Source organism: Eptesicus fuscus, chromosome 3, assembly GCF_027574615.1.
Source record: "Eptesicus fuscus isolate TK198812 chromosome 3, DD_ASM_mEF_20220401, whole genome shotgun sequence".
Classification (NCBI taxonomy): domain Eukaryota; kingdom Metazoa; phylum Chordata; class Mammalia; order Chiroptera; family Vespertilionidae; genus Eptesicus; species Eptesicus fuscus.
The window spans coordinates 90438933-90456175 of NC_072475.1; the positions used below are offsets into that span (position 1 = coordinate 90438933).

General features: G+C 36.8%; 1 protein-coding gene and 1 non-coding gene across 2 annotated transcripts in view; both read right to left on the minus strand.

The window, feature by feature from the left end:
- The window catches only part of CADM2 (cell adhesion molecule 2), a gene marked incomplete at its 5' end in the record, with an annotated part of 281026 nt that overhangs the window by 229717 nt on the left and 34066 nt on the right, over positions 1-17243 (minus strand). The window lies entirely within an intron of this gene.
- Positions 7146-7275, minus strand: LOC114226981 (small nucleolar RNA SNORA65). The gene has a single exon (XR_003613075.2). It is a non-coding gene; the product is annotated as a small nucleolar RNA SNORA65 (small nucleolar RNA).

The following is a 17243-nucleotide window of genomic DNA, read 5'->3' on the forward strand; positions in this document are numbered from 1 at the left end:
GGTCAAATGGGAGTTCCATTTTTAGTTTTTTGAGGAAATTCCATACTGTTCTGCACAGTGGCTGCACCAGTCTGCATTCCCACCAGCAGTGCAGGAGGGTTCGTTTTTCTCTGCATCTTCGCCAGCACTGATCATTATTGTTAAAACAATACAGTTACTGATCTTTCATACTAGTACTGACACTGACTCTAATCAGTGAACTGGCCAACAGCATTTTCCTGTACATGAATAAGCATTGGCCCGGTTTAGGTCATATGACTGTGACACAGATGGTTAGCCCTCCTGCTGATGCAGGCTCCTTTTCTCATTCTGTAAAATTGTCTGGGAGGCTGAAACTATCATTCCCAGTCCCCTTTCATCTTTCGGGGCCATGTGGTTAATTTTCATTAAATGAAATATGAAAAGTATAGACCACCCAGATTCATATTTTTATTCTGCCAACTATCACTGTGAATTTAAGAAAGTTATTTAAATTCTCTGAGGCTTAGCTTCCTTTTCCATAATAGGCTAATAAAGGACCTCACTACTAGATTGGTCATGATGACTAAATGACCAGTACCTGGCACATGGTAAGCAAATGAATATGTTTACTAAATAAAAAATTTTAAATATGTACCCACAATTTCTTGCAGTTATTCAATTATGTACATTTCTAAAACTCAGGTTCCAAATCTGGGGGGAAATGTTTAAAATGTTTAGAGAAAATAGTGAAATAAGATTCATTATATACTTTCCTTATGAGTAAAAGTTAAGAACTAAAGACAAAGCCACCATGTATTAATAAAGGGTTTATAATTTAACAATTACCAAGAGACATGATACTATGACTTTCAAATAATGTTCTGACTCTTTGGGTTCTGGGAACAAAACTGTACAGTGACACTAAACAAGTACACCCGCCCTAATACTGAATTTGTCCTGCTAGGCCTATATATTTGTTTTCATACTCATTCAATGTGATAATGGCTGAGGAAAAAGTAGGCTCATAATCTTAAATTTATACTTCATTGCAAACGCTTTATATCTTTAAAATTCAGTCTTTTTTGACAAAGTGTTCCCTAAATATCCTGTTTCTTATACTTACAACCCAAACATTTTTGACATTTCTGACTCAGAGAGTACTATAAATAAAAATATAAGCCTGACGTAGCAGAAAATCTACTTGTTCCCAATTGTCTCTCTATGGCTCTGTCAGTCATGCTAAAGTATAGTGTGGGTGCTTCTTATATATGTAAATGAATGAATGTTGATTTTTCTAAATTAATCATGCAGTAAAGAAATTAAAATGTAAGACAAGAAAAATATAGTAATATCTCTGTTAATGAAAACTGTCTATTCTTATGACCTTTTGTATTCTGCAGCTTGAGACCTATATAAAATAATACAGAAATAATAGTAAAATATAAGAATTAAAATGCTTTTGTTGTCCTTCTCTGATTCTCTCCTATAGAAAAGATGGCCTGTTGAGTCCCTTTGTTATTGCCCAGGCAGCCCCACCCTCAGACCAATGAGGACCTTGGCTCTATAACCAAGAGTTCAGTTTGAGTCCAGGGTCACCACTGAAGCCTGACTCCAACAGAGAGACCAGTCTCAGAGCCTCCACCAGCAAGGCTCTCCTGAGGAGACTTCAATATCCCACCCAAACACCTGACCACAATTTAAAAGTAATTTTGCTCCTTAAAATTTGTTTTATCGCCTCTCATTATGTATAGCATACACGTTTGGGCGTATGCTGTACGTACAATATCAGGAATGATTAGGAGATGAGACTCTCAGTATAAAGGTGTACATTTTAGATCAGTTTTTCAACAATAGTTATTTAACATTCACAGCAATATATAGAAAACAAATGCTAATATTAATTATAAATGAACTGAAAATTTGTTTCTGAAAGTCTTCACTTATGTTGTCCCATGTAGATTTAAATAGAAATTTTAACTCATTTTCAATGCAGTCCTCTTTTTCCACCACCACCCCTCTTCATTTTAGGAATTTTTATTGTGACTATATCAATCCCCATAAAGCTAAAGCAACAAATATTCCTTTTTATATTTATTCCTGGCTTTTATTCTATTTTTAAAATGTATTTCTATTTATTCCATAAGAGTTAAAAAAAGGAGATATTAAAACTAAAATTTACCAAAGGACACTGAAACAGATAGAACTCTAAACTCACTCTACCAAGCTTTGACCTGTTGTTCAGGATAACAAATTCAGCTATTATACTGTTAAATGAAGAAAAATTCCTTTGAGGCTCAGAAATCTCTGAAACCTGGGTTATATCATATATTCCTCTCAAGAACTCCCTGAAGAAGATATTAATATTATTACCCACTTTAGAGAGACAAGGAAACTAAAGCTTAGAGAGATGCATGCCCTGTTCAAGGTTTGCAGCTATGAAGAAGTGGTGCTGGGACTAGACTAGGGGAGTCTGGCTGTACAACCAGAGTCCTTAAACACCCTGCACCCTGAGTGGGTGTGGAGGGGTACTTTCAATACTTAAACTAAGAAAATTAGGCTTATTTTTTATTTACTGCCCTTGACACACATGTATATGCGTGTGCATTCTCCTCCCCACCCCCAGCTCTCCCACACACAGCTGAACCATTTTCTAAAAAGATTTATAATAGAAACTCTTGCTCAAGCTTAATTTTTGGGAAGTTATACAGCACATTGTTTTAGAGTTCCCCTGGAGTTTTAGCTTCTGTTGTTTATCAGGAACATTAAGATGATATTCAAATGCACTGCTGGGCTTGGGAGAAAAACGGGTTTAAAAGTCTATTAATGATAATCCTGCATATACTTAGTTAACACTTTCCCTACCCCAACTGTATAAGGGTATTTTCCTCATGTATACTAAACTGATGAGAGAATGTCATAATAGACACTATATATATTACTTTTGAAAATCAAGATAATAGAATGGTTAAAAAAACTCATACAAACATTTATTTTAAAATATATTTGTAATGCATCTTATTTTAAATAATAAAACCATACATGGTTAATTTAATAAGAATAATTAACCTTTTGTTCATGATAAAAAATAAACAATTTTCATATATTCCATTATAAATTTACAGTAATGAACAACAGGACAGAGTGAGAGAGAATAATAGAAAACAATCATTCTACTGTTATTTTGATTTCCATATACTAATGTCAGCTAAATAAAGAAAGAAATTATTGAAACAAATATAAGATTTTTTTATTTTATAAATGAAATCTAAATATAATAATTATTCCATGTTTTCAAAAATGCATTCTTTAAAAGATGATTCTAGTGTATCTTAAAGGCCATGGCATTTCAAAGCCATAATGATACTAAACATTTCATTATAGTTGTATTTTCTCTGCAAAGGCGCTTAGAAACTACTAGAACTACTGGCATATAATTACAATTATCCACTTATCTGTTGTTCTTACAGATAACACCTGTAACTGGTTAGTATAAGAATGCATGGCCACAGTAACATTTATTTTTTATATTTTAATCTGCTAGTTAAAGTCTGGAGATTAATGCTAAGTAATTTTGTGTGCAGCATCTACCCTAGTAATTTATGAATCTGATACCTAAGGAATTAATCTGTAACCATTTGTGAGTCATAATCCTTCCTCCTGCAAGAAGTAAACAGTAAGGGCAAAGATGACAATTGAAGAGGAGACGCTAGGATCTATAATAATAAAAGTGTAATATGCTAATTAGACTGGTTGTCCTTCTGGATGTCCTTCCAGATGACTTTCCCAACAAAGCCGGGTCTGCAGAGGGAAGCCCAGGTCCTGGGTACCTGCCAACAGCTGGAGGGAAGCCTGGGTCCCAAGTGCCAGAGAGAAGCCAATGCCAGCAGCCAGGAGAAGGAAGGCCTACTCTTGAATGAATTTTGTGCATTGGGCCTCTAGTGAGTTCAACAAACAGAAGAAAGGTTGAATTAAAACACATGTGACAACCTCTCTTTATCCTCGATTCCTTAGTGGGGTCTGCAGAGAAGAGGCGTAGGGACACCCTTACATCCTAATTTGGCCAAAAAGATATGTGATTGTAGCTAGTCTATAGGAGAGATTTCTAAAAGAAATGGAGATTTGAGATGAATTTAAGCTACCATGCGCAGGGTATTATTTGACCCAAGAAGATAGATCTCATTGATCCAAGTCTAGTTTTTGCCACAAAGCTAAATATCAGGTGTCCTACTCTGAAAGGGCAACATTTCCTGAAAGAGGTTTGAGGGAAGCAGGCTAATACAGCTTGCATTCAAGCAGAACATTTTATTTTCTCTGTCACTTCAGCTGTTCCTCATCTCCAGAGGCTGCCAGCCATGATCATTTGGGAAGTTACAATGGATCTATTCTATTCAATCCTCTTGTGGGGATAGGTCATTACACCAGCAGTGTGGGACTTCCCACAGCAGATTTTCCTTCTAGTGCTAATTTGTTTTTCTCTGGAGCAATACGCAGAGGCACTAATCATGATGGTTTATCATGAATGTTTTTGTGGTACTTTTTTAACCTCTACAGCAGCTGCAAAACTGGTAAATACATGCATTAAAGCCATTAAATTTTTTAAAATCATGTAAAAGGCATAACATACCAGTAATGTGTGTGATAGAAAGGTTTATTATAGAAATAAACATACATTAAAATTATTTACAAGACAGAAATGATGTATTTATGAGTTGCATTCCCTGAAAATTCTCTAATCCTATATAATAAAATCCTAATATGCAAATCAACCAAATGGTAGAATGACCGGTTGCTATGATGCGCACTGCCCGCCCCCCCTGAGAGGGAGGTGACCGACAGCAGTGATCGGGGAGCAGGACCAGCCAGTGGGTAGTGCCAGGCCACCAGCAAAGATGGGTGCCAGCTGGGGCCCCCCGATTGTCCTGCCCACTGGTTGCCCCACAAATTGGCCCTGATCGCCAGCCAGGCAGAGGGACCTTACCCTATATATTGGGAACAGTCTCTTAGATTTAAAAATTAAAACCTGGCAAGGCTACTTTAACACTGAAAAAACAGGATGTTGCAGTGATGACATGCATGGACTCTGGCTTGAACATTTTGTGGTCAGCCCTGATTCTGACACTTATAACTGTGTGACAAAGCCAATTATTAAACTTCTCTCTGCTTCAGTTTTTCCACCCATAATATGGGGAAAATGGTACTACTGCCACAGAAGGATCATCATGTTATGTACTACATTTTATAATCAGGGCAACAAAATGTAGCTGCCCATGCAATAGCAAGATGCCTTTCACCTGTATGAAAAGTACTAGAGGCCCAGTGCATGAAATTAATGCACAGGGGGTGTGTTCCTCAGCCCATCCTGCACCCTCTCCAATCTGGGACATCCCTCTCACAATCTAGGACTGCTGGTTCCCAACTGCTTGCCTGCCTGCTTTCCTGATTGCCCCTAACTGCTTCTGCCTGCCAGCCTGATCACCCCCTAACCACTCCCCTGACAGACTGATTGATGCCTGCTTCCCTGCCAGCCTGATTGTCCCTAACTGCCCTCCCCTGCAGGCCTGGTCACCCCTAACTGCCCTCCCCTGCAGGCCTGGTCACCCCTAACTGCCTGCCCCTGAAGGCCTGGTCACCCCTAAATGCCCTCCCCTGCAGGCCTGACCCCCCCAACGGCTCTCCCTTGCAGGCCTGGGTCCCCCCCCAACTGCCCTTCCCTGCAGGCCCGGTCACCCCCAACTTCCCTCCTCTGCCAGCCTGGTCACCCTATTGCCCTCCCCTGCAGGCTTGATTGCCCCCAACTGCCTTCCCTTACAGGCCTGGTCCCTCCCAATTGCCCTCCCCTGCTGGCCATCTTGTGGCGGCCATCTTGTGTCCATATGGGGACAGCCATCTTTTACTACATGGGGGCAGCCATCTTGTGTGTTAGAGTGATGGTCAATTTGCATATTACTCTTTTATTAGATAAGATAGTCACTGGTGCATGCAGCATCCTGGATTGTGAGAGGGATGTCTGACTGCCAGTTTAGGCCTGATCCCTGGCAGTCAGACATCTCTTGAGGGTGCAGGCCAGGTTGAGGGACCCCCCATGCACGAATATTGAGCACTAGGCCTCTAGTCTATATATATAAAAGTGTAAGCAACCGAATGACCAAAAGACCAAATGACCAAGGGGTGCCAGGTGCAGGGCTCAGGGCTGGCAAGCGCCGCTATGGCTGGTGAGCACCACTGTGGTGGCATGAGCCTCTCCAGATTGGGACTGACTGGGAGTGAGGCCCCAGCAGGTGCAGAGGAGCCAGGATGAACGGGAGTGGCAGGCAGGAGTGGCAGGCTGCATAGGACTGCCAGTTACAGAGTTTGCATGAGCTTTGGAAAAATAATATGGAAACAAAGGACACATTGTAGGTGGTAGGCCTATATAAACTTTAAACTCCTGCAAATGCCAGGGTTTATATTTTCTAAGCAAGGGACACTATATTCATACATACAAGATTTGTAACCCCTTCTCTTCTCTGTAATGCTTATGTTACACTTTCCCCTCACCCACCTATATACTTCTAGTCAGGCATTGGAAAATTTATTTAAATATATACCAAATGAATACCATTAAATGTAATGCTCAATTTTTTTGTTTTGCAACTGTCAATTTTCTCTCTAAAAAGTTTTATGCTATCAATTGAGTGTATCATAATTAATTGAATTAATTATTTAATTGAGCATTTACTTTTCTTTCATTGATCCCGATAATTTTAAAATATTGATTATTATATTATTATGATTATTATAATGTCTATTATAATATAGAATACTACAAACAACTCACAATCACTGGTATTTGCATGGTTGTCATACAATATTAATATGCTCTGTATACACACTTTGCTCTTATCTATTAAATTTTTTTTGGTGGGAAATAATTAAAAGTTTCAAATCCCCACAGATCTCCTAGTTCATATTTCAAGTCACATAAATAAATATCAATCAGTTAATGATATATAGTACACTCTTGAATAGTGTGGGGATTAGAGGCATAGTTGAAAATCCATGTATAATGTTTGTTCTCTTTCTATTTCTCTCTCTCTTTTCATTCTTTTTTTCATTTTTTCTTTCTTCCTTCCTTCCTTCCTTCCTTCCTTCCTTCCTTCCTTCCTTCCTTCCTTCCTTCCTTCCTTTCTTTCTTTCTTTTTCTAGGCTGTTCCCATGCTTTCTGCACAGAGCTATGCACATGTAGAACAAGCCTGTTTCCTAAGCTGGGGTTTAGTATCAGCTAACTACTGGATTGCACCAGCCAACAGAGAACTGGTAAGGTATGGTGGTGGGTGGCTAAATGTATAACTTTTGAATTCCTAAAAGTTAATTACTAAAAGCCTCTGGTTGACTTAGCCTTATTGAAACATAAACAGTTAATTAACACATATTTCGTATGTTATATGTATTTCATACTGTATTATTACAATAAGGTAAACTAGATAAAAATGTTATTAAGAAATACTAAGGAAGAGAAAATATAATTACATTATTTATTGAAAAAAATCTGTGTGCAAATGGACTATGTAGTCAAATCTGTGTTGTTAAGGGTCAACTGTATATGATGTAAACATATAATGTGTTATTATAAATTAATGCATTTTATTATTACAAAATAAATATATCCAGCATGCTAACAATTACAACTCATTAAGATACAATAAAAAAAAATGTGGGTGTTACTTTATCCTAAGGGATATTAGAAGTAACAGTTTAGTTCACCAAGACAAAATGCACAAACATTTCTGGAAAAAAATGCAGTTATTTTCTATCATGTAATTGAATACACAAAGTGTTAATCAGTTTTTAATTAAATTGATGGGCCAATGAGAATGCTAGTTGTTTCAAATAAGTGATTTAGCCCTTTTAAAATATGAAAATCAAGTTATACTATTTTTTAAAATAATCAGAAGTGACTATAAAGATGTAAGTACATGGGAACATTCCTGATGCAAATGAAAAGGCTACAAGTTACCACAGTTTTGTTTTGTAAGTCTTGGGTGAGGGCTTCTGAGGAACATTGCTGTAAGTCATGGACATCCTCATAGAAACAAAGAAAGTGGGTGTCATCTTTTTTAATGGAAGAGAAACAAGGCTCAAAAACTAATTAAACTTGCTGCAACAGAAATGAAAGCATTTTGATGCAACGTATTAAAGGGAAAATGCTGTGAAATTAACAGTAATCAAAAGCTAATTAAGGTTGATGCAATAGGAACAGTCAAAGAATGCTTGATAACATTTATTGAACTAAGGAAACATGGTTGTCAAAGAAAGAACACATTTGGAATAAAATTCAGTAATTATAGAAAAAAACTAAAATATAGACTGCAATGGGAAATTATACACAAATAATGAGAAGTTTGAAATACACAATTCCTAGTAGAATCTTGATTCAATTCATGAACTTGTCTCTATGAGAAATAAGAGATGTCAAGGAATAATGCTGTATTTTAGTGCCTCTCTTTTACTACCCATAATTACTTATAACTCTTAAATGGTAATGATAAAGTTGTTCTTTTTTTGGATAAACTATTTCATAAGATTAATAAAGAGTACATAGCTAGTTATATTTACTTAATCTATGAGATAATAAATAAATTCTTCCTGAATATGTAGTGCAAGAAAGTAGAATTTTGATGTTTCCCTCCTGACTGTTAAATAAGTGACCCTGATTTGCACATTTGCGATTGAGATATGATTACCTTTATTTTTTCAGACTCACTTCCCTTCATCTTGGTTGATGTCAATTAAATAGAAAGCTGAATTTTATACATGATATAAGTATGTGAAGTGCAGTTGCATTGACTGAGCTCCATAACATAGGTGGCAGAAGGCTAGTATACAGATATAGTCCCAAGGTCAAATCAGAAAAAGGACAAAGAATAACTAATATCCACATATTTTAATTGTTTATTACTTATTACTAACCCTTTTTCATCAGTCCTAAGAGTAGAGGGAAAAATATCAGCCTATTAGAATAAATATTATAAATATTACAAAAGGGACAGCCGTATATAAAAAAGCAATTTCCATATAATACAGAATAGTCATCTCTAACTAAACAGAGAGGAAATAGTATTATTTCAATAACTAAAAAAAAAGGGGTTTATTCAGTTCGTCAGCAAATAAATAAGTAAATAAATAAATAAACAAATAAATAAATAAACAGTGATCTTTTTTAATTCTCTCAGGCACTATGGTATCCAATGAGTTACAGTCACCAGGTGAGCAGCAGTGCTAATTAGGGTACTACAATCTTTGCTGTTATGTTTGCTTAAGGAAAGAATAGCTGTGAGGAGTAGGCATGTGGCCCTAACCATGACTCTTAAACTTTCATACACGTATGTTCAAGAGAGGAGCTGGTAAACTGCATGTTCTGGAGCTCACCTCAAGAGATTCTAATTCAGTAGGTCAGGGTAAGGCCAAGGCATCTGAAATTTTAACAAGCAACCCCAAGTGAATTTGCTGTAAGGGCTTTTCCATTACATTTTGAGCTGTGGGTTATAAATCCTTTAAAGACAATAGCTGTTTATTTACTTTTGTACTATCAAAATCACCTTTGTCACCTTCATAGCCCTATCCCCATTCCATTATTATAACTGGGCAAAAATAATTTTTTGAAATCTATGACTGGTGTTTTATATTATGTAGAGTTATAAAAAAATATTGTACAGAGCCAACAAGAAATAATTTAGTTAAATACCTAGTGATTTTCAATCTTGGCTGCACATTTAACTCACCAGGGGGATCTTGAAAATACCACTGCTGGAGCCAGGCTACAAACCAATGGAGTCATAATTTCAGGCAGTAGGCCCTATACATCTGTATTTTTTAAGTCTCCCCCAGGTGATACTGAGGCACAGCAGTAATTGAGAGTCACTTACAGTAGGGTGGTTCAAGCAATTTATCAACAATAATAAATTTGTAGTAAGAAAATTTGAAATATCTGATAAATTCAATTACTATAGTCTCTGGTTATTTTTCAAAAATTTTCCAATTGCTATTTTAAATCATTAGGTTAATTTCTCTCTTCTCCAGAGAATATTTAGTTTCTCTTTGGAGCTTAATTAGCATGTCTGCCTTCACCAGGGTTGCCCTGTTCTGGAATCAGTTACCTTATCCATTAGTCTGTGTAGGGTTGCCCTAATCTGAACACAGGTTCAGCTCTCAATGACCATGTCTGTACTTTGCGAGCACTCATCCCAACCCAACCATAACTTAGCATTCTGGAGTGCAGAATTTTGGTGACTGAATACAATAGAATCATACCTCTTTCTTTGACTCTTTTCTATAAATCAAAAATGAAAACTAAAACTCCCTTTCTTTGTTCTTCTAAGCCAAATGATAGAAGCATCGCAAATGGTTGTGGGACATTTTTTGTTAATATTTAAGAAGCCAGTCACTATTTGGAGAGCATGAAGGCAATAATCAGGAAAAAAAAAAAAATCAATGATATAAGAAAGAGAGAGCAAGTGGCAGTTAAGTCCAAGATTGGAATTGATTCTGAGACCTAACTTTATCCTGATCCTCCTTTCAGTTGAATTACTAGTGTTTTCCTATCTTGTGAACCTGCAGCAACTTGGGTTTCCACCTCATGTACCCAAATCTTTCTCAAAGTGATCTCCCTGTAACGCAGACCCCCATGACCACATTGCTCTCCTCCAAAGGTCTTCCAAAGGAAAACCACACAACAGAACTCATTCTGCTCTACCTTTCACCACTCCCTACTCTGTATGTATCTCTCCTACAGACAAATATCACCTTCATTTGACCACCTGGCTTTTCAGAGGCAAGATTCTGTTGTTACTTACAATAGCTTCAAAATTTAAAAAAAAATAAAATATATATAAACACACACATATATATATATTAAATATATATAAATTTATTGAATATATATTTATTATATATAAATGTATGTATATAAATTTATTATATGGATATTTAATAAATATATATTATTAAGTTAAAGTTATTATTTTTTCAGAATAACATAATATAGCCAGAACACCTCAAATACAATGTTGTAGAATATTTTTGTTAAAATTATTTGGAGTCCTTAGTATGTGCTGGGAAGTAGTCTATATACTTTCAATTTACAAACTCATTTAATCTTCATAACAATTTCAAACTGGGTTCCATAGGGCTCTGCACTTCGGAGGGCTCCATGCTTGGCTGTAAGCTCTCCTGTCAGTGCTTCGGTTTAATGCTCTGCTGGTGCAACTTGAAATTAGTCATAAATTTTGAACAAAGGTTCACCCATTTTATTTTCCCCCTAGAACTGCAGATTAAGTAACTAGTCTTGATCCATGAGATATTTTTTCTTCATATTTTTCCAAATAATGTCTCCTTTTAAAATGCAGAAACTTCAAGTCCCTTGTTTAAATTCACATAGTGGTGCAATGATACTCCCACATTGGCCATTTAGCTTCATTGACTAGCTCTTCAGCCATTGTTAAATAATGAGATAGCCACTTGACGTTTGAATTGAACATATACTATATGGTGAGGATAAAATACAGTTGTAAAAAAAAAAATTTGAATTTATCTAAATGATTTATGATTGTTATGTATGACAATGACAATGCCCCGGGGAATTGGTTTCCAGATACCTCATATAAGTAAGAAACATCTTATAAGGGCTAAAGAATAATTACCTATCATGAAGATGACTTACTTCAATCTTTTATCACAATATCTCTGTTAACTAATTTCTTAACATTACTTAAGATAGTGCCAGCAAATTTTGATTACAATGGTCACCTTCCAGTAGAGTCTAATTTCAGAAGTTACATGCTATGATAAAAATATACCCGAGGGTAATGTGCCTGCAGAATTGCAACAGAGTAGAGCACATTTTAGTTAAAACAGTATACTGTCTGTCAGAGTTCACTTAGATGTTTTTCAGGAAAGCTTTTTGCTCTAGTCTAAGATCTTCATGTGTATAGAACCTCAAAAGTGATTGCTGAGGCACATCAGTCAGTTCCAAAGAATGATAATAAGGCACAACTGACACATACTTGACAAAACAAAAGACATTGTGTACAAAAATGTCTCTCCCTCCCCTGCTCCCTTTGTTCCACCTTGATTCTCATACTTTAAACCTGCCACAATGAATTATTCTCCCTTCAGGGTGTGGAATTTCTCTGCATCTGAGTTTCTTTTCCTAATGGAATTTTAGGCAAAAGGAGAAAGACTATATTGTAAATGACTAGGTGACTTTCTACTTCAGAAGCAGAAAAATATTACATAATTCAGTTATATAGTTAACATGCTTATTTTTCCTTTATTTTATGGCATTGGTTCATTCCACTGAATGAAGCAGAGATCTCCAAATTTAACACAATAAACATAAAATACCACAATGTAGTTAACTATGCTAATTCTAATTTGTGTTGTTTAGAGCCTGAGAAATAAGCTAAAATAAATATGATTTGAGCATAATCCTTATCATACATATCTCAGGCCATAAAATGTCCCCTATAAACCAAGCCAGAGAGTAGATTGTTACTGTTTATTTTTTTGTTGTTAAATTAATTGGACTATCCCAAATAGAAACTGAGACCTTCATTTTCAAAACAGTCTCTCCAATGGCAACCATGATCAGTAAGTTCAGTTTCTTTCTCAAATGGTTAATTAGAAGCCTCCTGAAATAAGTTTGCTTGTTACCTGAGCTATATTTGCTCCCATATTTCAGCTGGCCAGTCCCTAATATACATTAATGCCACTTTGCTCATATCAAAATCTTTAAAGATATAAACTCTGGAGTCAATAGATTGATACTTAGTTTCATGTAAAAGTAAGATAGCTTTAAAATGCCTTTTCAGCGTTAGTCATGCAGAAGGAATTGTCTTTGAAGTTTCCCTGGCCATCTTCTTCGGTGCACAACATAAATTACTCCAATTCGGCTTCTATTACCCCCTATTCCAGGCCCATTAAATCTTTCCAAATAGATATTCTTTATGTCACACACGTACAGGGAAATATGAGGCCTTTTTTAACATAAAGTTAAGGTGTGCCACACACTGCACTCAACAGGAACAGTAATTTCCACATTTTAAAGCAAAAAAAATTAATACTGACCTTCACTACTGACTCTGGAGGAAAGAGCCTGATCTTCAGGCCTTGATCGGTTTGCCTTTAAAATTTTCTAATTCTTGCTAGCAGTCAACAGAAGGTAGAAAGAATCAGAACCTGAAGCACTATGTGACTAAAATAACTTCTCTTCTTTCACTGGCATAAATTAGTATCTGCACCAGTAGCAAATGGTCATTTTTACAATCATGCCTTCTGGGCTTTTCCCTTTGACTATTTTCAGCTCACTGCACTAAGAGAAAATGCACTTCACTAGCAAGTTATTACACTCTTTACAGGGAGTTTTTCCCTCTTCCCCTGAAAGCTCTTTAAATAAGTGATGATAAAAGGTCAGATTCTACCCATGCACTTTAATCTCTTCATTACAAGTCAATAATATCATTTTTATTCCATTTGGCATCTCAAAACTAAAACTCTTTCTTCAAAACTGATGATTTGTAGGCAATAATGTCATTTAAAATATTTCTGTATGAGAACAGTAAAGCCATTTTCTGCACTGATGGTTTTAAACACAGTGCTGTATGCCAGGACTTAACTAGAAATATGAAGTTTTTCAGTAGACACAAAGGGAATAACATGAGAAGACCTAATTAAAGGGAAAATTCCCTAGAGAGAATATGATATATTAGAATCAGCCTAAACTGTGTCTGTCTTTTGTAAGAAAGGCACGTATCTATCTTCTATCTATTTATGCATATATATTCCACTTGCTCTAGATACAAACAAGGTCTCTAAGATTCTCTTTTGGAGGTAAATAGCAAGGCCCTTTATTAAGCAAGTGATGAAAGTCAAAGTACATTAGGTTCCTTAGGAAAATCACCAACAATCACTATACGCAAACAAACAAAAAAAACCATTAAAATTCTCAAAAACACACTTGATTTACAGGGGAAACAAAATTCACTCGGAATTTAAACTAATAGTTTTTGTGCTTCTGCGTCACCTATAGGTCCACAGCCCCTCGACACAGCTCTTGAAGTTTCCTAAATGAAAACTGCCCCAGAGAGCCTGACGTCTGGGCAGTCTCTGGTTATTTCCCTATAGCTCAGAGTAAACAGTGCTTAACAGGATAAGGCCAACAAGTCAGAAAAAGAATGTGCAGAAACTGCTCTCATAGTAGCTACCTCTCACACATTTCAAGTTTTAAAATATAGCTCTTTAAAAGCTGTCAAAAGATGTCCATCAAAACATTAATCACAAGTCTATGATGAAAAAGAACAGGCAACCCCAATAGAACTATTAGGACTAGGGCTGTGGGCGGAGTAAAGTTTCTTTCTTTCCTTCTTTTTAATCAATTGCAGTTTTTATATCCTTCCAGTTAAACATTTCTAATTTTAATTTCTATCATCTTGGTGTGATCAAGAGGCCATCTCGCCCACGATTTCAACATTCACATACATTCACTCATGTATACAAGCACACTTCCACACACCCACAGACTGTATGAGTATGCAAGGGGTTCATTTTAATTTCTTGGATAATGTAAGTAGATTTCAGCTATATCAGTTATGAATTCTGCAACCATTATGAACTTACTTAACTTATCTGGGCCTCTGTAACCTCAAGTTGAAAAGATTGTATAAGATGTCACTTGTGAAAGCTCAGCACTGTGTGTGACATACAGAAATCACCTGGAGAATATTAATTCCATCACTATCCACCCAAGGCCAACCTTCTTTTCCCATAAGAGAAATGGGGAGAACTGAGCAAGAATTATTTAACTTTGCAAATGAGCCAGCATTGTAAGCATTCTGCTCCCCATGTGTCCAGCAATTCATCATGTTCTGTTGCCTAAGGGGATGTAACTACAAACCAACTCAGAACATGGAACGCAGATCTGAATCAGGAGTAAATACTGATGAATAAAGTATATATCATCATTCTTAGAAAAACAGCTGCTCAGAGTGAATCAGAAAGAAGACTTTAATATATTAAAATAACAGAAACCCAAAATATGAAATGTGATTAAGAAGCACAAAGTGCATTGTTCTGATTATGCCACCAAACAATTCTGGTTAGTTGATGATTTTTAACTTGTATGTATTTTGGTTGTGCTATAGCCAGTTTTCTTAAGACCACTTATTACAGGATAGTATTTATTTTTAGTTTTCTTTTCATAGATTTGTAATTCTTAAGAACAGATAGCATAACATTTATGAACATAAAAAGATTTGAGTATACAATAAAAATTGCTCTCATTTTAAACAAAGTCAAATGGAAAAATATAAGTAAATACTAGATTCATGGTATTTTAATTTTTGCTATAAGAAATGTTGGACAATCATATTTTTGATCAACTCTATTTTTTATATTTTGTTTCCTTAAGGATTTTGTAGGTAGTTGGTGCACAACTACTATAAAATTTCCCAGTAGAAATGTTTAGATTTCTTCATATGGTTAAATCTACTTGAAGAAAATACAGCACAGAAGCATTCACTATTATATATATACTAGTGGCCCAGTGCACAAAATTCATGCACTGGGAGGGGGGCGCGTTCTCAGCCCTGCCTGCACCCTCTTCAATCTGGGACCCCTCAGTGGATGTCCAACTGTCAGTTTAGGCTCGATCCCTGTGGAATCAGGCCTAAACCGGCAGTCGAACATCCCTCTCACAATCCAGCACTGCTGACTCCTAACCACTCCTCTGCTGGCCTGATCACCCCCAAGGCTTTTATTAGTATAGATAGATGACCATTCACAGAAAATTTCACTAACCCTGCTTTACAATAAGGGCTTGATGATTGAATCATTGGGGCCAGACACCAAGATTTCCTTTCTTTGAATAGTGAAAGGAATAATTATCTTTTCTTTAATTTGCCCTGAACATCAAATGAGATAATTACTTAGAAAAGTATAAAAGAGAGGGGGAGAAAATGGTGGCAGAATAGACAGATGTGTTCCGAGCCTTGTCCCGGAGCAGAAAGAAAGAACAGCTGAGGGTCGCATGGGGAGTGTTTGTTAGCAAGTTAAGGGTCAGCTAAACTCCAGGAGAAGGTGGGGGACTGCTAGATGGGGTTCCCCTGACATGGCAGCACCCACTGCAGCTGGGTCCCCTCACGGAGCTACAGGCTCAGATGTGGAGACTGCAACATCTTGAAAGGGAAAGTGGATCTTATTGGAAGCCTGAAATCCACAACTGCAGCAACCACCGAACAGCTGGGAGCCCCAGAACACCAGTCCCCAATTGGCGCAAACACGCGGATTCAAAGGAGCGCTTCACTCCTCCATAGAAAGGTCAGATTTCGCCTGGGATGAGGTGAGGTGTCTGGTCCCGGCGGGAGAGAAAAACGTGGGCATTGCAGGAGCTGGAGGACCAGGGAAGTCTGTGCCTAGAAAAATCCGTGGCTGTTGGGGCTGGAGTGATCCGTGAATGTGGAAGGGGGTCCTCAGAGCTGTTAACAGAAGGGATCTCTAAAAAGCAACCCATTTTGATCTGACGCAGAGCGACAGCCTAAGAATTTCAAAGGTGTGCAGGCTGCTTAGACTTGTGTGCAGACCCATTGTTCACACAGTTGGGCTTTTTCCTCTTCATTTCCTTGCTTCTGATTACTAAGCCCAATACATAGGATCACCCAGTTGGGGACACCCTGGGAGACTTCAGGGGGAAGTTGTTTTTCTGGAACCTGGGGATCTGAGCAGGGAGTGACCATCAGAGAGCCAGCTCTAAGGCAGCCCACCTCCACATATCGGTATTGAGTGCCACAGGGAAAGAAGGCTAGAGAGGCCATAGAGACTCAGAAGTCAATCCAGAAACACTGCCACCCAGGGGCTGAATCACAAATTGACTCTTGTGTAATCAAAAATAAAGGAATGCGAGAAATTAAGACACCGCCTGCTTAAAAATCAGGACTGTCTTACAACACTGAGGAGCAGTGGAACACAGGGAACTGCAATACCGTCCAGACTGGGAAACAGGTGTGCCAAACAGAACAGTAGAGGAAGTGAATGATATTCACTACTGCAGTTTTTTTTATTTTATCTTTTTATTTTTATTTTTTATTTTCATTTTTTTGCATCTTTTACTTAAGAAACTAATTTTTTTCTCCTTTCCTCACTTGATTTTACCTTTTTAATTGTTACATTTTTATTTTCAATCAGTATTATCACTACGACAATTTTACTTTTTTTTTTTTTTTTAAGTGTCATTTTATTTTCTCTTTATTTTA